Source organism: Desmodus rotundus, chromosome 2, assembly GCF_022682495.2.
Source record: "Desmodus rotundus isolate HL8 chromosome 2, HLdesRot8A.1, whole genome shotgun sequence".
In the NCBI taxonomy this organism is placed as follows: domain Eukaryota; kingdom Metazoa; phylum Chordata; class Mammalia; order Chiroptera; family Phyllostomidae; genus Desmodus; species Desmodus rotundus.
This window is the reverse complement of record NC_071388.1, coordinates 43628640-43651642: the sequence shown is the minus strand read 5'-3', so window position 1 is coordinate 43651642 and position 23003 is coordinate 43628640. Positions and strand designations below refer to the sequence as shown.

Sequence of the window (23003 nt, the reverse complement as noted above, 5' to 3'; positions counted from 1 at the left end):
CTCCCAAGGTGTCCTTCCCGCTTTTTATCTACCACACGTGAATGTGGGACCACCTGTGCCTGTTCTGCCACCACCTCTCCGCACCGTACCATGCCTCCTCACCTCTCCATCCCATCTCCGCATCTCCACCCCTCCCATTCGTCTGGATGATTGTGGCTTCTTTTAATTCAAACTGGCACATGAGAAGGTCAAACCTAGTTTGTGAGACATGGGAAACCTGACATAATCCTGCAACATGATTGTTGGTCTTTTCTGCTTTCTAAGAGCCTTTTACTGGCATTTCTGGCATTTGCTGGTAGACGGGGTAGAGGCGGAGTAAGTAGTATGAGTAGAATGAGAACAATTTTCCCACTTTTCCCCCTGCTCACCACTGGCCTCACTTTCAAATCTTTCTCTGCATCCATTATAGGCCTCAGTCAAGACTTTTGCCACCTTAACCCAAGCTATTTCAAACTAGAGGTCCTTAATAGTTAATGCTTTTCCCTAAAGTGAAACTGTGGCTTCAGAGATAAGAGTGAAGCCACACTCTCCCTGCTGCGAACAGAAAACACCTTTCCTAAAATTCCCATCCACAACACAGTCTGCTCTCAGACAGAACCTGACTTTTCACACACCCTCATTGCCCAAGACGTCAAAACTGTCAGTAGGTTACAGCTAATAATGAAGTAAGTAATGAAATAATAAAAACATCTCTTGAGATTTCACTTAGGGTAGTAATCATTGCTCCAGAGTGACCAGCTCTAAAGGAAGAGAGGGCTTGAAGTTGGAGAGGGTGAAAGGCCAGACCTTTAATACTACAATTAAAAAGAAATAACACAGTGACTTTTCACAGAAGTAGGAAGAAAATGCTGGTTTTGTAAGACACGAGGAGGAGTGACCACCACCATCGCAGCAGCTAACAGTCACTGAGCAAGGAATCACTCCGTGCGAGCTGCTGTTGCGGCGCTGCACACGCGTTACCGCATTTAGTCGTCGCAAAAATGCTAGGACGTCAGTGCTTCTGTTCGCCTTACTTTACAGTTGGAGAAACTAAGGTCCTAGATCCTGAGATCTGAATTTGGGCAGTCCACTTCCAGAGGTTTCTTTCACTTGCCATGCTCTTGGTATCAGTCTGGAAGAAGGCTGACAGAAAGTCACTTTCAAGGGACATGACAGGCCGTGTCAGGAGGAAACTAGGCGTAGCTAGGGGTCAAAGTCCTTATGCCATGCACTTGAAACACTGATGGCCCGACTCCCTTCTGGGGATCCTTGCGATTCTGCTTTCTAGTTAAAAGCAGAAGCTTTTTACACTGAGGGAGCCCATCTCATTGGGCTTGTGAAGCCTCAATAAAAGACCCAGAAGAGACGGAGCAGCTGATGAAAATGAGCTACAGCTATTAGTATCCTGCTTAAAAATGAACTTCAGAAGCCTGTGCTGAAGAAGCCCAGTGAGAGCCAATGATGTTAAGAAATATGCTGAGGAACCCAGAGTTACAGCCAAGATGGAGGCATAGGTACCTCCATCTTCACTTCCTTCTACAATCAAAAGGATAAAAACCAATTTAAAAACAAAAACAACCATAACTGCCAGAAAATCAAACTGGATGGAAGTCTGACAACCAAGGAGTAAAAGAAGAAACATTCATCCCGATTGGTAAAAGGAGAGGAGACGGGCAGCCAGGGCAGAGAGGACACATGGCAAGGCAGAGGACCAGGCAGATGAGGCAGCACCTGGAGGATGGGATAAGCCAGGAGGAACAACTGGGGAGCAAGACAAACCGTGCAACCCAGCGTTCTGGTGCAGGAATCTAAAGCCTGAAAACCTCTCACTATAAAAAACTGTGGGGGCTGCTGTGCAGGAGAAACTCCCAGCCTCACAGGAGAGTCCATTCGAGAGACCCACAGGGTCCTAGAACATACACAAACCCACCCACCCAGGAAGCAGCACCTGAAAAGGCACAATCCGCTAATGGAAAGTGAGGGAAGTGAAAGAAAGTGGGGTGAGAGCCAAACAAGCTAGCAAGTGGCATTGTTCCCTCTCTGACCCTTCCCCGACAGACAGAGCCACAGGGCAGCACAGTGGGTTGCCCTGCCCTGGTGAATAGCTAAGGCTCCACCCCTTACAATGTAACAGCTGTACCAAGACAAAGAAATATGGCCCAAATGAAAGAACAGATTAAAACTCCAGAAAAAGAACTAAGTGATGAGGAGATAGACAACCTATCAGATGCAGAGTTTAAAACACTGGTAATCAGGATGCTCACAGAAATGACTGAGTTTGGTCGCAAAATTAAGGAAGAAATGAAGGCTATGAAGAGTGAAATACAGGAAAATCTACAGGGAACCAACAGTGAAGGGAAGGAACCTGGGACTCAAATAAACGGTTTGGAACAAAAGTTAGAAATCAACATTCAGCCAGAACAGAATGAAAAAACAAGAATTCAAAAAAATGAGGGGAGGCTTAGGAACCTCTGGGGTAACTTTAAATGTTCCAACATCTGAATAATAGGGGTGCCAGAAGAAGAGGAAGAGCAAGAAATTGAAAACTTATTTGAAAAAATAATGAAGGAGAACTTCCCCAATCTGGCGAAGGAACTAATATATAGGCCAGGATGCTCAGAGTCCCAAAGAAGTTGGATCCAAGAAGAAACACACCAAGACACATCATAATTAAGTTACACAAGATTAATGATAAAAAGAGAATCTTCAAAGCAGCAAGAGAAAAGGAGACAGTTACCTACAAAGGAGTTCCCATGAGGCTATCAGCTGATCTCTCAAAAGAAACCTTACAGGTAAGAAGGTGCTGGAAAGAAGTATTTGAAGTCATGAAAGGCAAACACCCACATCCAAGATTGCTCTACCCAGTAAAGCTATCTATCATTTAGAATGGAAGGGCAGATAAAGTGCTTCCCAGATAAGGTCAAGTTAAAGGAGTTCATCGTAGCCATCATCACTGGCTTGCCAAAGCTAGCTACAAGCAGGTCATCATTCTTATTCAAGAAGCCCTAGGCCACCTCCAGGGAATCTGAACCCTTCAGTCACATGGACCCAGAGGAGGCAGAGGAGATCAGGTTCCCAAATCTGTAAGGAACTATCTTCAAAGGTCCAGCTTCCACACAGGCGAAGACTCCCCAGGGGTCTTCAGGGACATGGGCTCAGGACAGACTGACTGTGAAGACAAGCCCAATATGTCAGAGCCTGAAAACTCAGGGGAAATGACGAACTGGTGAAGTAAGAGATGCTGGTACAGTGTCTGCAGGACACCTACAGCTTCTCTCTGGAGATTACAGAGGCCTTGGGCGTCATCAGCAAAATGATGCGTGAAAATACAACCACAGTGGTACAGAAGGTGATGGAATTCTTTGTGATGGCATTCCAATTTGGGGTACCTCAGGCTCTGTTTGGGGTATGCCACATGCTGCCTCTCATTGGTCTAAGGAGCCTGGTGTCCAGGAAGCTGGGCTCAATGCATACTGCCCACATTACCTCAACTCCAAGTGGCCTCTGCCAGAGCCAAGGCCCAGGCTTTGATTCTCTCTTTGCTGTTAGTGGGTGCCTCCTTTGGGATCATTCAGTGTCTTGAAGAAATTCTCTGTGAGTTTGTGCAGAAGGATGAATTGAAACCAGCAGTGACCTGGCTGCTTTGGGAACGGGCAACTGATAAGGTCCCCTGCTCCCCTCTGGAGTGTTGTTCCTCTGTCATGCTTCCTGGAATGACGGCACAAGGAAAACAGGAAGTCATGGGAAGAAAGACACTCTGGTGGGCACAGGGCTGCATGCAAAGCTTCCACAGGACTACAGGCTGGCCCAACAAGTGTGCCATGCCATTGCCAACATCTGTGATAGGAGAAAGCCTTCTCTGCGCAAGCGTCACCCTCCTTTCCAGCTGCCTCAGGAGCACAGGTTAATTGAGCGACTACAGGAGATGGTCACAAGAGGCTTTGTCCACCCAGATCCACTCTGGATCCCCTTCACAGAGGTGGCTGTGACCCTCATTTACCAGCTGGCAGAAGGCCCTGAGGTGATCTGTGCCCAGATATTGCAGGGGTGTGTGAAGCAAGAGAAGCTAGTGGAGAAGAGGACACCCCAGCATGACCTGAAGGAGACACCCGTGCTCTCCAATTCCCTGTCGATGAACCTGCTGTCCCTGGCTGAGGACGTGGCCCTGCAGCAGCTGGTGCATTTGGAATGGGCAGTGAGTGGAAAGCTTTGTCAACACTGAGTTCTTCGGGAAGAACAGGAGCACAAAATTAAAGAGCCAACAGGGAAGAATGCAAGCACTGAGACCACCATGGAGGAGGAGATGGGGCTGGTCAGGGCCCCTGCTGATGACACAGACAGAACTAATCTGCAGCATCAGAGATGGAACTGTTAGGTGGCAAACAGATATTGGCTGCCTTGGTTCCACTTCTGCTTCAAGTCTGCAACAACCCCGGCCTTACAGCAACGCAGAGCTCTGTGCAGCTGCATTGCTTACCCTTGGCGAGTTCTGCACGATCAGTGCCACTTTCTGTGAATCCCAGCTTTGTCCTCTGCTCACCATGCTAGAAAAGTCCTCACTCCCCATTCTCTGCTCATGATTGCTATGGGGGATCTGGCCATACGCTTCCCCAACCTGGTGGAACCCTGGACCTCATCTGTGCACTCACCTCGGGTACCCAGCTCGGCAAGAGCAGAAAACAGCAGGGCTGGTGATGACCTATCTGATCCTAAAGGATGTGGAGAAGGTGACAGGACAGGTTAGCGGGATGGCTGTGCTGCTCACTGACCCTGGGCCTCGGATGGCTGCCTGGGCCAAGAACTTCTTCAGTGAGCTTTCCCACAGGCAACGCAATCTATAACGTCTTTCCAGATGTCATCGGCTGCCTGTCAGCCCCTGAGGGAGGGGTAGAGGAAGAGTCTTTTCACACCATCAGGAAGCAGCTGCTCTCCAACATCACCAAGGACTAGCAGACTGAGAGCCTGGGGGAGGAGCTGTGCCGGGCTTTGGCTCAGCCCGAACTGAGCAGCAGTCCCGGGACCCGACCTACTGTGTGTAACGGCTGCCCCTCACAGAGCGAGGCCTCTGCAAGACGCTGGGCACTTCTGAATGCTTTAGAGACAAACTGTCAAATGAGTTTAACTGAAGATGGGCTCATCTTCAGTGCTTTTTGGTCAGTCATGGGTAAGCTGTGGTGAGGAGCCAAGCCTGAGGGCAAGGCTATGATAGATGAAGTTGAGTAGAAGCTTCAAGTCTGTCACACAAAAGGGCTGGATGCAGCAGAGGAACCTGAGATTGGTCAAGGGGATAGCCAGAAAACCCCACCAGCCAAGAAAAAGTCCTTCATCTCTAGGCACCAGCATCTGGCTTCTGCAGCCTCAGACAATGGCTCTGCCACACCTAAGCCCTGCCGCACTGCCTGTCAGCATCCAAACACCTACTGGCGAGTTAGGAAAAAGAAACCCAGAATTGTCTTCTCCAGTGATGAGCCAGTGAGGAAGAGCTTTCAGCAGGGACGATGAAAGATGAGACATGAAAGAAAACCACCCCCATCCGCTGGGGGTCTTCTTGCAGGCACAGGTTCTAGGAGGTCGGCTTGCCTGTTCCCATCCCTGCTGTGCAGGGTATCTTGTGGGGTGACCTTGAATTCCATTCCCCTAGTAAAATACTTGTTTGCCTGTCTCCTTGGATTTTTAATACATAAATCACCTTTATAATGTGAGGCATTTCTCCTAAATCAGCTGAACTGAGCTGAGCTGAGCTGCTCTCACTAGAATATGTGTGCCAGTCTCCTTGTTTTCTAATGAGTAAATGTTTTGATATACTTTAAGACATTTTTCTTTAAAAAACAAAGAAATAAACTAAGTTCTGCAGTGAGCGACCTCACACACAATCAGAAGGCAGTTTTGTGCGCACACTAGGTGCTTATGAATATTGTCTCTGCTGCCACAGAAAAAACTCTGAATTTGGCCCTGACACTGACTAGTGACGCTAGTTATGTTGTGTGGATACACGGGTGTCAGACATTTCATCTCAAAAAGAGAATCTCTGCACAGCCTGCCGCAGAAGGCTCTGTGAGGGGGAGCAGAGGCAAATGGAGGGAACACACGTTTCCTGTTGTCTATTTCATCTCTCGCGTTATTCTAGCCACTTTTGTATTTAATGAGTACATTAGCCCAAAGAGGCAGATATTATAGTCTCTAATTTACATGAGATTCAGACATGAGATTCTTACAGTTTGTAAGAAACAGGGTGGCTCCTGATAATAGGTCTGATCCTAAGTCCACTCGACCACGTCTGTGACAGACATAAGGTGCTATGAGTGTGGGCGCACAAGATAATTCGGGCTTCCCATGGACCATCTGAGCTGCCCAGTGTGCTGGGAGAATGAGTGCATCTGCCTACACGGATCCTTGGTGGGGCCATATATAAGGTTAGTGCCACATAATGCTGTATTACTATGATACAAAGAAACAGTGCTTTTTCTTGTTTGATTTGTTCACCCATTTTGCTCCCTCTCTCTCTCATATACACACACGCAAACACACACACACGTCCCCAAATTGGTTTAAAGTCTCTGATACCTTTATACTCTGCCTGTCCATACCTGGCTGCTTCTTGCCTGTTTTATTTAGAAAGGCAACCACCGCCCTGGACAGGTACTCAGTTGGTTAGAGCATCGTCCCAATATGCCAATGGTGTGGGTTTGATCTCCAGTCAGGGCATGTACAAAGAATGGACCAATAAATGCATATATAAGTGGAACAACAAATTGGTGTTTTCTTCTCTCTCTCTTTCTGTCTCCCTCTTGCCCTTCCTCTCTCCTCTCAAATCAATTAAAAAAATAAAAAGGAAGAAAAGCAACAACCTGGGGAAGTTTGTGGTAGCAAAAACGGATGATCTCATTATGCCTAAAAAATGGATTTTTAAAAAACTGATCAGGAAACTGCAGAATGTAGTTTGAAGTTAAATAACTAATGTAGTTCCTTGGTCAAATTAATTAAAACCTGCTTATCATCTAGACAGGGAATATTATTACAAAGGCTTGGTCATCTTAAACTGTCTCGCAGGCATGGCAAGCTCCGCCTCTCCCGCAGATTAAAAAGTAATTGCTGGGCTGTGGCACTCCTAATGTGAGGGTGGCGTTACCTGGAGTCAGCATATCCGGAGATGCTAGGACAGGGACTGGGACCATTATGAACAAAAATGAAAAGCGACAGTACCACGGGGTGAGATGGATGACAACTAAGTTGTGACCGCCAACTTTTTTCCTTCGTGACAGCACTGTCCTATGCAAACCTGGGTTTTCCTGATATATTGTATATTGTGGTCACTCCACTTTTGCTTTTGCTTTTTGTCAGGAAAGGAAGATCTAAAAAAATTCAGAGACATTTATTTTTATGGGAAGTAGAGTTACCAAAAAAGCTTCTTAGTGGGGTAGCATTTTTCTATTGCTAGTCAGAAACCCCCCCTTCCTTACCACTGGCTTTATTTAAAAAAAAAAAAAATCAAACCAGGGAAAACATTCATTTCATATATATAATTAAGGCTTGCTTGCTACTCTTTGATTATCTGATTGTTGCCTACAAGAAAGAAGTCAAACAATTGTCCTGATGGATGCTGCTGTGGGGTAGCAATTAGACAAAGAGCTCCCTTGAGGGGCACGGTCATTAATGATTTTTATCAGAGCCGTGATTGCTGAAACGTTTTCGGTTCTGACATTCCTGCCCGCCTTAACTAGATAGACCTAAAAATGATTACCTGATAACAAGAGGGACATAGATCACCTGGAAAAGCAAGTTTAACCCTGACATCAGCAAAATCCAATTTAAGTTAACAATGAAATTACAAACCAAAGGAAGAAGGGTACTCAAGCATTGTAGTTGTACTGTAGTTGTTTTAGAGGCCAATTTGCTATCTGAAAGTGACAAAAGCTTTCTTCTGTAGTGCCTGGTTGTTGGGGTGGGGGTGGAGGGTGAGAGGTGAAGTGAGAAGATGGAAAATGAGTGAAGTTAATATATTAAGCTATTGTTTACTATATCTAAAAGTAAGTTAGACACTTCAGATTTTGCCATTATAAAGTAATGGTACTGGACTAGACTAGTTCATCCACCATAAACAAACATAAAATAAGCCAAAATACATAGAGCAGTTTTCAAACACTGGACAGAAGGCAGGGCAGAAGGGAAACATGGAGCGAGTCGGTGATTTCCCTAGAAGTCCATCTGGAGACACGTTCTGGACTGCGGCCCAGGGAGGGGGAGCCTGGGTACATGGAACTAGAGATAGGAGTTTGGGTTGGACGAAGGGAGAATTTGAACAGGAGAAAGCTGAGTTGAGAAGGAGCTTTAGAAATCTACACAGGAGTCCCCTTAAGTTTTTGCACATATGCAGGCAACACTCGGGAGGCCTGGCAGGAACAGTTACAGGGGAGCTCTGAGAGTGCTGGCAAGCATGGGAATACTAACCAGCTCGCGTGAAAAGACCTTGATAAACACCCTGGGTATCCAATGAGACCATCAGAAAGCAATGCATTAGGAGAGGGATATTCTAGATCTGTCCAAACAAAGTTTAAAAGTAAGCCTCAAAAATATGTAGTTTCATTAGCAGTAAATTATTAGCCAGCCAGAATCAAAACTGAAAAGTCTCTAAAGAAAGACAATAAAATTCAATGCACAGCAACATGCATCCACAATGCCCAGCATACAGTCAAAGTTTTCGGATATATACAGCAGGAGAATATGACTTCTGACCAGGGAAGCATTTGATAGAAACAAACTCAGAGATGACAGAGATACTGGCTTAGCAGACCAGACATTTAAAACATCTATTTTATAAACATGTTTTAAGGATTTAAAGGAAAGGATGGGCCTAACAATTGAATACATGAACGTACCACAGTAAAGAAATGGAAATTACAAAAATAACTAAATAATGGAAGGTTAGTAACTGAACCTATAGCATTACAAAGATCCTATGGTTATGTTACGTAGTAAAATATTATATCAGATTGAAATAAGGTAAAGATAAATTCTATAATCCCTAGAGCTACCACTAAAAAAATAAAGCAAAGAGATACACTAAAAAAGCAATTTAAAAAAAGCAATAGAAAAATCAAAATAAATACTAAAAAGTATTCAAATTACTTTAAAGAAGGAATAGAGGAGCAAAATACAGATAAATTAAAAAAAGTAAAAGACAAATCTAATCATTACATCTGAAACTCTTCAGTTTAAAGGCAAAGATTGTCAGACTGGCATAAAAAGCAAGACTCAAATTATACATTGTTTCCAAGTGATGCACTTTAAGTACAAAGACAAAACTAATCTGACAGCCAAAGGACGAAAAAACATATGATGAAAACACTAATCATAAGAACGCTTGAAAGGCTATGTAAATAGATAATATACTTTGAGACAAGGAGTATTACTAGAGATTAAGAGGAACATTTCACAATAATAAAAGGATTAATATACCAGCAATCTACATATAACAATAAATGTATATGCGCCTAGTGGTAGAACTTCAAATGCACCAAGGAATAACTGAACTAATTAGGAGACAGACAAATCAACAATCATAGCTGGGGATTTTTAACACTCTCTTTCAGCAGTTAGTAACATAATGAGAAAAAACAATCAGTAAGCACACAGAACATCTGCACTGACAACTGCCTTCACTTAACTGACATTTGTAGAAAATATACCCAACAACTTTGCATTATACATTTTTGGGGTGCAAAAATGGAACTGAAGTTTATGGATTTTTATTTATTTTATTATTGCATTTTTCCATTACCATTTTCCTCCTATGCCCTCTTCCACCTCTACCTCTGCCCCGCAATCACCACGCTGTTGTCTGTGCCCATGAGCTCTTCCTCTGTTTTTCTTTATTGTGTGATCCTTCCACCCGAAAGCCCCCCTCCCTGGAGGACATATTTTTCAAGTGTACAAATAATGTTTATTTAGATAAACTGTATCCTTGCCCATAAAATGCCTTTTGTGTTTTCTGACCACAAGAGAATTAAATTAGAAATCCATAACAATAAGATATTTAGAGAAACCCCAAATATTTGGAAATTAAAATAATATACTTCTAAATAACCAATAAGTGAAAGAAATCACAAGGTAAATTAGAAAATATTTCAAGATGAATGACAATGAAAATACAACATTATCAAAATTTGGGGGATGCAGCTAAAGTAGTGCTTAGATAGAAGTTTACAGCTTTCAATTTTTATGTTAGGTAAGAAGAAAGGCTTAACATTAGTGATCTAAGTTTCCACCTTAAGAAGCTAGAAAAAGAAAAGCAAATTAACCCTAAGAAGAAGGAAGACAAAAATAACTGAATGCAAATTGCAAAACTGACAAGTACTCCTGCTATAAAAAATTCACTAGATGATCTCAATAGCAGATTTATACCACAGAAGAAAGGATCAGTGGATTTGAAGAGAGGACAACAGAAACTATTCAGTTAGAAGGACAGAGAGAAAATAAGGTAAAAATAATGAAAAAGGCCTCAGAAACCTATGAAACAATATTAAACTGTCTAGTACACATGTAATTAGAGGCCCAAAGGGAGAGAGATTGGAACAAAATATATTTCAACAAATAATGGACAAAAGTTTTCCCAATTTGATGAACATCATAAACATACAGATCTAAGAAGCTTAATGAAGTCTATGAAAAATAAACACAAAGCAAACCACACCTAGGCATACTATTGCTAAAAATCAAAATAAAGAGAAAAAATTGAAAGCAGCCAGAAGGCAAAAAGACATTATATACAACATAAATAAACTATAATAAGTAAGGCCTTATATTCAACCAATGTTACTGATCGGCTTCCCTGGAAAAAGATTCTGAGATAGAGACCCGTGTGCCAGAAGTCCCTGGGGGATGTTTGGGCGGAAATCTATGGGGAGGTAAAGGAAGCAGAACTGGGCAAAGGGAGAAGTTAAACTGTGCTGCAATCACAATGAAGCACTCAGGTGATCCCAGAGAGAGCTCTGGGGCTAAAACTGGCCTTAAAAAATTGTCCTTCATTAAGACAAGGTGCTCTGGCCTTTATAACCCTTCAGTGTCTAGTCCCTAGATGCATGCTGCTCTCAGGAAGAGGCTGTTGCTGTTGGCAAGATAGACGTCTTTAGCTGAGGACCATCTCTGGAGAAGGGTGAGCTGAAAGCTATCATTAGCAACTGAGGAAATGAGTGTTTCTCATTCTCCTGAAAGATGGGAGAAGAGGGCACCCCAATATCCATGACACAGAAAAACAATAAGAATGATCACTTATGACTTGTTAGAAACAAGTCAAATATAATCATCATGGATGATTATATCTTCATGGACATTTACCAATATGATAATTAATAAAACTTTTCAAGGGGGAAAATCCTTATAAAGTTTTTCTCTTTTTCTGGGGATCAAGGTGAATGTGTGGGATAAAAATTAGGCAGTGTAAACATGGGGTTTCACTCTAATTGTTACAGTAATGATTTATATATTATCCAATTTCAACAAACTGTCCTGTTTTAGATAGTGGAGATGAAAAAACATTCTCCTTCAAGATTCCTCCTCCCAAAGTGCTTTTAAGCTATGATTGAATTCTACTCAGCTATATTTTCATTTTTTTCCCTGACACTCCAATGATTTATTTTTTGTCCTTTTTCTGTTGTGTCTATATTGCAAGTTAGCACAAAGCAGCTAAGAAGCCAGGTGGGGTATGACACATTTAAAAAGAACAACAAATAAAAAGTTGAAAGTTAGGCCAGATTCCAAAAGGAATAATAGAAGGTAGTGTATGCCAAATGCCAAACGAACTATGGGTAATAACTGCTACAAGAATTCAGAGGAAGAGGTGACCAGCTCAAAGATATTTAGATTTATGATTATGAGCTGTGAATGACCCCCAAATTTCCTTAGTCTGTCACTACGCTAGATGTCTATTTCACCTCTTCTTTTCAAACCTCCAACTTTCTTACCTCTTCCATATTCTCAATTCTCAAAAACGTTACCGTGACAACTAGGTATAAAACAGCACACTTCTTTTTATGTCCCTCATCATGCTTTTTCTCCATAGCCATATCAACACCTGCTATACCGTATCTTTATTTGTTCACCATTTCCTCTCTGCCACCAGAATGCGAGCTCGGCGGGCAGGGACTTGGTTTTGTCCCCTGCGGGACCCCTGCACTTAGAGCTGGGCCTGATGCACAGTAGGTGCCAGTAAATATTTTTTGAATGAATGAAGCAGAATTTGAACTGGAGGCTAAAAACAAGGCATCACTTATGAGGGGATGGGGAGGAAGTACATACTAGATTATGATAAAGAATGGGAAGAGCAAAACTGTATGGACATAGAATTGGTTATATTTACGAAACAATAAGAAATTTCCTTTGGTTACGGAAGAAGGAAATGAAGAGAAGATGAGAATGAAATGTGAGCTGGTGATGCATCAAAAGCCTAGACTGTCAATCAAAACCATCTCAGACTTACCTCCGTTAGCAACAGGGAGCCACTGAAGTTTTCTAAGGAGGAGAGAGTGAAGTTCCAGAAGATAGAGGCGCTCAGTGATGAGACATCTTGAATAGGGAGGAACGTACTGGTTGGGGAAGGCCAACACTACTGAAGTGAGTGGGAAGTGTAAGAACGAGATGATTGGCATTAAGGAAGAAGACCTCAAGCTAACAGTGAAACACAGAGAAAGGTCATTAGAATTAGATAACTTCTTCCTTCTGAAGATTGTGAAGAAATTTCTATATAATTTCATTTTCTCTTATATGTTGCTGCGAAGTTGCCATGGACAGATAGGGACTGCCCCATCTAGGACCACTAGAAAGGTATCCTTAACTGACTTAAAAAAGTGACAACTATGTGGAGTGGGGTCTCTCCTGTAAGGATATGCTGTATCTGGAATATTATCCATCACTAGTAGGTATTTCACCACAAAAGAGGGAGCTGAAACTTATTCCTGTCGTGATAGAAGAACTGATGTCCATCACAAAGAGAATGCTCCCAGCACATGTGGAGAAAACAACAAAACACAGAGCCCCAAGCCAATGACTTCTGTCAGACAGAACAGACAGCCCCTCTTCCTCTTCCTCTTCTCTTCATCTCCTTTGGCTTTAACCAAAGACTTCTCAGTGTTTCTTGAACCTACTCGATCCCGTGTTCTAATACTAAATGAAAGGAGTGTGAGCAGCTTTCAGGGATGGCACATTAACTGGTCTGGGACAGTGGTCCAGACAGAAGTCTATACTCCGCAGTAAGCATACACCAGCCGCTCAAGAACAACACTTGCATTAGAGCAGCTCAAACTCTGCAAAGCTCTGCTGTTTGGATTCAGTGACCTTTAAAATAGGTGATAATTCAGCAAGGGGCAATTAAGAATGGCCTACTGAGTTGTTTTCATGAAAAATAATAGGCTGTTAGCTAATCTATCACATATACTGAAGAGAAAAAAGATCCCTGTCATATACTATAAAAAGCTTCATCAGGAAACACGGTTAGGGGAGTGGGGGAGGCTTATTTGTAACCTGATAAATGCTCTAAACTGCAGTAGGGTCCCAAATTCCAAGGAGATGGTAGGTATGATGGCATTAATTGTTTTGATACGGGAGTTCACTTCCATATACTGAGAGAGCAGAGATGGATTAAAGAACAGTCGCTGGCTCTGACATGCTCTTATATACAGTCTCACTGCGAGAGACTCATAAGATCTGATTCTGCTCATGAAGGAGTGTCATATTATAAAGCAGAAAATCACACCCATTAACTCTCAATTGCCATAATAAATAATGCTACCTAGGTCTCTGGTGATGAGCTGCAGGGCTCTGTCCTTGGCTTTGTTTTATACAAACATTTTATCAGTGACTTAAATAACGATAAGAGGCCAATGTGATGAAAAATGTGGTTCCCTAGTTATAACTGAAAACAATATAAGAAATGCCCTGTACTTGGCTCTAGAAATCAATACTATTTACACAGGATGGGATCAATAGCATGTGCGAATATGTGGATGAAAAAGAGGCCACGTACTAAACCTGACAAGGTCAGGGGAGGCCGGCATGGTGGCCTTACAAACTCAGAGACCTAAAGTAACCACACAGGTTGGTCTGAAATGAAAACTTTCTAGCTGAAAGCAGCTCATGGCAGGTAATGATGTCCTAGGCTGGTTTCTTCCCTGACAAAGATCAATCTTTACCTTAACTGATCCTGTCTATTGTCTTTTTGCACCTAAGATAGCAGATCTTTGGGATGTCAGGGTAATTTCCTTTTTTACCCCCAGGCCCCCCAGGGTACAACCACTGCACCAGACCAGACAACACAAATAACCTCATTGTTTTTGTTACTGTGTTAATTTGTTGACTGTTAACTACCCTATACCCACCTTTGTAAAAGAAGTATGTGTCTATTCATTTTACTTTGTACCCAGTCCCAGGATAAGTGCAGAGAGAGCCACAAACACATCATAGCAAAAATACTGCAAGTCAAAGACAAAGACAAAAGTCTTGGAAGCGACAAGAGAAAAACAACTATTCACTTACAGGGGAACCCCAATAAGATTAATAGTTGATTTCTGAGCAGAAACAATAGAGGAAGTAGGATAATATATTCAGTGTTCCAAGAAAAACACCACCAACCAATAATTCTATATCTAGCAAAGCTATCTTCCAAAAATGAATATAAAATATAAAAACTCTCCTAAATAAACAAAAACTAAGAAAAGTTGTTATTAGCAGATCCACCTTACTAGAAATACTAATGGAAATCCATCAGTCACTGTTCATAGAATCACTAATGGAACACAAGTGGCTCTAGAAGATAATTCAAATCCACATTTTAAAAAAATGATAAAAGTAATTATGTAATTATAATACACAATATAAATATATAGTATATACATTCTCCCTTCTTCTCATAACTTATTTCAAAAGGCAAGTATATGAAATAACATGTATATATGTAATGTTGGCCTATAACATAGGAATGGAATATATGTATAATATATTTGCACAAAGGAGATAGGAACAAAGTTTTAGTGGGCTAAGGAAATGACTACAGATGGTAAAGTAATCATTGGTAACAGGTGGATTATGTATAAGAATACCAAAAAGGAGTTAAGGTGATAGTGCTATGTAGGAATAACATTTCTATACATAATTGGAATTAAGCTAGTTTAAATGAGAATCTGAGTCAGAAAGTTAAGATCAATATTGTAAACCCTAGAGCACCACTAAAAAACTCTCAAAAAACACTTAAAAACCTCATCAAAGAAGATATACAGATGGCAAATGAGCACATGAAAAGACACTCAACATCATATGTCGTTAGGGAAATGAAAATTAACAGGACACCATTATACACCCATTAGAATGGCTAAAATACAAAATGCAGATGATGCCAAATGCTGACAAGGATGTAGAACAACAGGAACTTTCATTTGTTGCCTGTGGGAAAGCAAAATAGTATAGGCACCTCAGAAGACAGTTTGACAGTTTCTTACAAAACTAAACCTACTCTTACCATAAGATCCAGCAGTAGCACTCCTTGGTATTTACCCAAATGGGCAGAAAACTATGTCCATACAAACACCTGCACGGAAATGTTTATTGCAGCTATATCGACAATTGTTAAAACTTGGAAGCAACCAAAATGTCCTTTAGTAGGTGAATGGATGAACAACATACTGTGGTACATCCGGGCAGTAGAATATTATTCAATACTAAAAACAAATGCTACTAAGACAGAAGAAGACATGAAGGAAACTTAAATGGATATTATTAAGTAAGAGAAGTCAATCTGCAGAGGCTATTTATACTTTCCAACTACAGGACATTTTTAGAAAAGGCAAAACTATGGAGACAGTAAAAAGATCAGCAGTTGCCAAGTTTGGCAAGAAGGAGGGAATGATTTAGAGGTGGAGGGAGTATGGGATTTTGGGAGTAGTGAAACCATTCTGTAAATGCTAGATACATTTCATTACACATTTGTCAGAACCCACAGAATGGACAACACAAAGAATAAACTCTAACATAAACTATGGACCGATGTTGGCTCACATCAGTCATAATAAATGTACCACAGCAATGCAAGATGTTAATAACAGGGGAAATTACAGGGGTTGGGGGGAGTATAAGGGAACTCTGTACTTTCTGCTTAATTTTTCTGCAGATCTAAAACTGTTCTAAAAAATTAAAGTATTAATTTTTAAACATTATTACATAAATCAAAATGCTACACTAGAAAATACTCACTTAATGGAAAAGAAATAGGTGAGGAGTAGATTTGTACATTGGATAAGAACTCTGAGATCCTCTGAAATCCTAAGCTAGTCTCACTGTTCAGACTGGAAGATACGCATAATTATCAGTGAGAAGAGGGAGTGCCATAAACAAATGGTCACAGCTGTCCCTTTTAGTAACTGCAACTGACATTCTCTCCCTCTGCTTGAGGACTAAGTAGAGGTTTCAGAATAAGCAGTTTTCAGAAAAGCCCAGTTCACGGACTTCAGGTCACATCAAGGAGAGGAGTAAGAACAGAACGCAGCAGCAGCAGTCAGAGCCATGGGCCTGCTAGACTCTGCCTGAGCCCTGAGCTCCTAGAAATCGGCTACAGGGAGAAAATCGCGTGTTCTGGGCAACAGCTTTTTGCAAAGAACCACTTCTCCCCATAGACTGAGAAGATTCCTGCGGCCACGGTATTTACAACTCTGATAGCCAGACACAGGCCAACCAAATTCCTATTCTTTCACTTGTAAAAGATTAGCTGAACTGCTTGTCAATGATTGATTGGAACCAACTGCTTATTAACTGCTGACCAAACTTCAGTGAAGCTTCTTTCCCTCCCCCAAGCCTTTGACCCACCCTCAGTCTGAGACAGTAAAGAACCCCCTCCTGGAAGGCTCCTTCTCAGAACTGGCTGCCTTCTGGGAAAGACATTTCCTAATCAATTGTCCAGTTCTTTCACCTGCCCCCAGCTCTGATTCTCCCTAGCCTTGTTCCCGCAGCCCTATGAAAGAAGTTTCCTGTCTACCTGGCCTTTGATAGCCTTGCAAATCTTACAGTCAGAGCATTCTCCCAAAGGCAAAAGCTCCTCCCTCACACCAGAAATAATTAAAAAAAAAGTTTCTTCTCACCTAAGTTGAAATTTGTTTGTCTTTGATAGACAACATACTCTATTAATTCAGGCTGGATGTATGGGTCTAACTAAAATCATTCTACACACCAATGAGTTTAATGCAACTGCAGACTCATAAGATTTTTTTTTATTCATAAAATCTTAACATTCCAAGGGATTTACAAATTAACCAATCCAACATTTCAGCCATGGCAGGAAAGCCTCTGCAGCAGTTATAAGGGCTCCATCCCGCCACAGATCAAACACCACTGGAATAGGTAATGTACCATATCACACAGGTGACTCGTTCCACTGTTAGAAAACTCCCATACTGATCTGACATTATCTACAGAGCAGCCACCCACAGGTACCAGTTCTTTCCTCTGAACTACAAAGAATGCCTATGCCTCCTTCCAGATCGGCAGCCTCCAGATGTCTAAAGGCAACCACACCCCAGCTTTTCCACATTGGCACAAAAAGGCACCTGGCCTGCCGAGATCATCCATCCTGCCTATGCAGAAACGAAGACCAAACCATGTCCTCTGTTCCCTTTTTTTTTTGATTTGTAGAGACACAGAAGTCTCTACATGAGAGACATAAAAAGAGGCAAATGAATCTTTATTGAAGCCACTGTCAGAAGACAGGTAGAAATTGCTTCACCTATCTGGGCGCGTTCTCCTTTTTATGTTTCCCCTGACTTTTGTGAAGTCATCAGCCAGCTATTCCTGGGGCCAGTCAGCTGAGACACTGTTGTCAGCTTCTCCTGTTGTTATGGAAACGGCACCTCCGTGAGGCTTTTCCCCTTAAAAATAAAAATTAAAAAACAAAACCAAACCCCACTGTCAGTCAACAAAAATTATGACCAAGTACAGTCGTCTACATTCCTGACATGAGGGGCAGGACCAGAAACTGGCTATAAAATTTTTATCTCAACAAAACACTTGGACAAAAAAAAATCAGCTCCAAATTGTTGAAGTATACTCAAATACTTGAGAAACTGATAACCAATTCCTGGGAGGTATGGCTATTAAATCTTCCAGTTTAGTCACCAGTAACTTGTAAATATATTGACAGCAAGAAGTATATTTACTGACCTTTGTCCTTCTAAGGCCTGGCACCTTTAAGGCTTGTTGAATATTACTGAATTTACCCAGAACTGTTAGAAACACTTCCTAGTCTGCCATTCCCGTGTCCCTAACTGATAGAAGTCACTCTGAGGACATCATCTGTGGGTTCCACCTGCCTGAGGACACTTTTCAGCCAGAGCCCCCGGCCTCCAGGCTTCTCCAAACACACTAGCAAAGAATAGGATGGCTCAGAGTATAAACATGCTTTTGTAACTGAGACAGAAGACAAAACTGCTTTCCCTGGTTAGTGTGCATGTAACAATTCCCACTTTGCTACATAAACTCCTGGCTGGTGTTTCTTTAGTAGTTGAGAAAAGATGCATTGGGGCCAAGAGGTTTTTGATGCTACCTTCAACTACCTCTTAAAACTCCTGTAATCCACCTTAAACACTGTAAACACCTCCAGTTTGGATTTACTCTAAGGAGTTTATTGCAATGGACTTTTATGGCAGTTGTTATCTCAGGGAAATGCTTCTTGATTTTTACATTTCTGGCCATCCATGATCCAAAACTGAAAAGTCCTAGGGGAACATGTGTATCTTCCAACTTCATTGAAGTTACTAGTTAGAGCCCATTAAAGAAGAAATTTTACATAAGATAAATATTATAATGCATATTTTATGATACTTATGACAAATATTTCTATGCCAAAGCTTTGTAATAGAATATCTAAAATGCAAAATGCTTGTGTTGCAAAAAGATGTTTTGCATACATGCTCGCGGAATCTGCCAGACCGTGACAGGCAGCAGCAAAGCAGAAGAGTGATGCCTACTCGGGACACCTATCCCAGGAGCTAAGCAGAGCTCTACAGAACACGGCTTCTGTTTCCTCCGCACTTGAATCCAGCCCCTGGCTGGGCCAATAATGACGGCAGAGTCACCAAACACTTTTTTCAGTTTCTGGCCAACAGAGAATTTTTGGCTCAAATCAAGACACTACTGCTCCTTTGTGTTTCTTACACATGTCACTTTGGCAGTCACTCCGTTCAACAGATACTTCTGGCGCTTCCATCTGTCAATACAGCTCTGGGAAGAGAGACTGCAGCTCCAGGATGACAACCTGAATTTATATGCAGATGTTCATATATATGCACACACAAACACAGACCCACAAAAATACACACCCAACGAGGGAAACGACAATTAGGGGCTGAGCTTCACATTAATCTCACTCAGAGTATGGCTGATGATGAGCCAAACAATAAGGAACTGGCCGTGCTGGGAATACAAGCCTGGGACAGCAGTGATGTTTCATTTGCTCATTCTCCACCCAGGCCAGAAACTTCTTTTTTCCCCTCACTTCCTGTAAGCAACATGAAGTCCTATGGAATCTCCTTCATATCTCTCTCACTCACTCAATAACTACTGAGTGACCCCTTGGTTCTACACGCAGGGCTGCAACAGGAAACAAGAGCAGGAGGCGTACAGTCTAACGGGGATGCATGTAAGTCAGAGGAAGGTGAGTGTGTTGGCAGGAGCTCGTGCTCAGGGTGCTGCAAGAGCTTGAAAAAGGAAAGACATCAAACTAAGACTCAGGGTGCCAGAAAGGATTTTGAGGAAAAACATAACTAAGACTTGAATTTATTATCTCATCCCTTCATTCCTTTACATAGATTTAGGGCCTTTTTTCTTACTTGGATAATTGTCCTTATTCTTCTAATTTGTCTTTTTGCCTCTAACCTCACCTTTGACAGAAACCCTATCCTCAAGATAAAAAGCAAACGTCACAGACTGGGGCTCTTTGTGACTGGGGCTCCCGTCGACTTCACCAGACGTTTGCGCACTCCTCCATTTAAGACATGCAGAACTGCCCGCATTTCCTGGAGTGTGCTGCACTCACCCATATCTGCCGGGGGGACGTCTCTCTTGGGTTCAAGGCGAGATGGAGCTTTACCTCCCCTGGGAAGCCTTCCCTAAACTTTTAGTCTTGGCGAGGCACATGTTAAAATGTATATTTTAAAGATATTCTAGACACCATAAACAGTGTGATATTAAGAATGTGCTATTTAGTTTAGGCTTCAATTCAGGGGTGATCAGTGGCCCTAACCAAGAATCCATATTTCAGCTACAGGGAACTCCAAAGGCAGCTCTTAAAAGTCCTTCATCTGTTCATATATCAAGCAACACCTAAGACTGCTCATTAGCTCAAAAATAGGAGTTTTTCTACTAGTAAAATTAATGGCTTATTAATCAGAATGGTAAATATCAGAAATGGACCTCATTGCTAAAATAAAACATAGTCAAGATATGTAGATGGGATAAAATAATTTAGAGATGACCCCCACTCTTGCTTGGAGGAGGAATGCCTGTACCTGATCACTTAGGAATGCTACCTGGGGCCACCTGTGTCCAGTTACTGGCTTAGGAAGTTTCTGTTTGTCTGATGCTGATTATAAGAGTAACCAAATCCTAACATTGCTACATCTCTGCTAGTCAGACACCGAAAATGACAGACAGCTGGGGCATCAGCAAGTTTAAAAGACAGGTTGCATGAACGTACTTCTAAGCGAACAGGTATTTAATACGCATCTGTAAGTATGGTAGAATTTGCTTTCACTATAATCTAGTAACAAGGTTGTAAGGGGCAGCTAACCATTCCTCAAACTTCTTCATTAGATTCTTTAGCATAAAACCCGTAAGTGTGGTACTAAATGAATAGCTCAGTCATTTCAAAGCCGGGCCTCTCCCCTCCACTGCTGCAGCACCTGTGCGTCTGCCATGGCGTGTGTTAAGTCGTAGGGAACCATCAGTGTGTCTGTCTGCCTACCTCTCCCAATGATACCGAGGTGCTCGAGAACAAGGACTGTACTCTTCATCTCTGCAGTCCATTTCTGAGCATTGTGTCTAGTTTACGGAAATACTTGCTGAATGAAAATAGTACATAAGTAGCATAATAAAGTGAAAGGGTATCTGAGTAGGAGCCAGGAAACATATTTTAATATAAGTTCCAACGACAGCTGAGTATTCAATATGCATCAATAATTTACTGGGTATTTAATATGTGTCAAGCACAGTATTAGGCACGTAAATAGTTCTCATTCAATCTTCAGGACAACTCAGAGAGGTAGCACCATCATTTTACAGAGGAGGAAAGGGAGAGTCCGATTTGTTCAAGATTATTCAGATAGGGGGAGAACCAAGATGGCGGCGTAGGTAGACACACTGCGCCTCCTCGCACAACCAGAACCGACAGAGAATCGAACAGCAAGGGGGACCAACACCAAGAAAATAGAAAATAACCATTCATCCAGACTGGTAGGAGGGGCGGAGACGGGCACCGGGGTGGAGAGGACTCGCGTGGCTGTGGCGGGATTGAGACTGGCGGAGTGTGGGACAAATGGCGCAGGCAGTCCGAGCACTAGCAGACCCTGCGGCTCCACATCTGCGCAGATAAACCGAGAGGGCCGGACTCAGAGTGGCGGAGAGTGGGGCAGGCAGAGCAGCGGGTAGCACCCCGCGGCACCAAATTCGCCCACAGATAAACCTGACGAACGGCGGGCAATGAAGCAGACAGACCGTGCAACCCAGGGCTCCAGCTCCGGGAAATAAAGCCTCAAACCTCTGATTGAAAGCGCCCCTGGGGGTTGGGGCGGCAGCAGGAGAGACTCCAAGCCTCACAGAAGAGGTTGTTGGAGAGACCCACAGGGCCTAGAGTGTGCACAGGCCCACCCACTCGGGAACCAGCACCAGAGTGGCCCAGTTTGATTGTGGGTAGTGGAGTGAAGGATTGAAATCCGGAGGAGAGTGAGGCGGGCGCCATTGCTCCCACTCGGCCCCTCCCCCTCATACAGCGTCACAGCTCAGCGACCAGCGTTACCCCGCCCTGGTGAACACCTAAGGCTCCGCCCCTTAAAGTAACAGACTCGCCAAGACAAAAAAAAAAAAAAAAAAAAAATGGCCCAAATGACAGAACACTTCAAAGCTCCAGAAAAAATACAACTAAGCGACGAAGAGATAGCCAACCTATCGGATGCACAGTTCAAAGCACTGGTTATCAACATGCTCACAGACTTGGTTGAATCTATTCGAAAAACAGATGAAAAAATGAAGCCTATGCTAAGAGAAACGAAGGAAAATGTACAGGGAACCAATAGTGATGAGAAGGAAACTGGGACTCAAATCAATGGTGTGGACCAGAAGGAAGAAACAAACATCCAAACAGAAAAGAATGAAGAAACAAGAACTTGGAAAAATGAGGAGAGGCTTAGGAACCTCCCGGACGCCTTGAAACGTTCCCACATCCGAATTATAGGGGTGCCAGAAGGAGAAGAGGAAGAACAAAAAATTGAAAACTTATTTGAACAAATAATGAAGGAGAACTTCCCTAATCTGGCAAAGGAAATAGACTTCTGGGAAGTCCAGGAAGCTCAGAGAGTCCCAAAGAAGCTGGACCCAAGGAGGAACACACCAAGGCACATCATAATTACATTACCCAAGATTAAACGCAAGGACCTACATCCAAGATTACTGTATCCAGCAAAGCTATCACTTAGAATGGAAGGGAAGATAAAGTGCTTCTCAGATAAGGTCAAGTTAAAGAAGCTCATCATCACCAAGCCCTTACTATATGAAATGTTAAAGGGAGTTACCTAAGAAAAAGAAGATCAAAAATTGGAACAGTAAAAATGACAGCAAACTCACAGTTATTAACGGCCGCACATAAAACAAAAACGAGAGCAAACTAGGCAAACAACTAGAACATGAGGGTTGTCATTAAGGGAGTGGGAGGGGGAGAGAGGGGGAAAGGTACAGAGAATAAGTAGCATAGATGATAGGTGGAAAATAGACAGGGGGAGGGT

At 42.5% G+C, this 23003-nt stretch overlaps 1 protein-coding gene and 1 pseudogene across 2 annotated transcripts in view; one reads left to right on the top strand and one right to left on the bottom strand.

The window, feature by feature from the left end:
• The window catches only part of VPS8 (VPS8 subunit of CORVET complex), a 259421-nt gene that overhangs the window by 32899 nt on the left and 203519 nt on the right, over window positions 1-23003 (bottom strand). The window lies entirely within an intron of this gene.
• Window positions 2236-5546, top strand: LOC139440667 (condensin complex subunit 1 pseudogene; annotated as a pseudogene).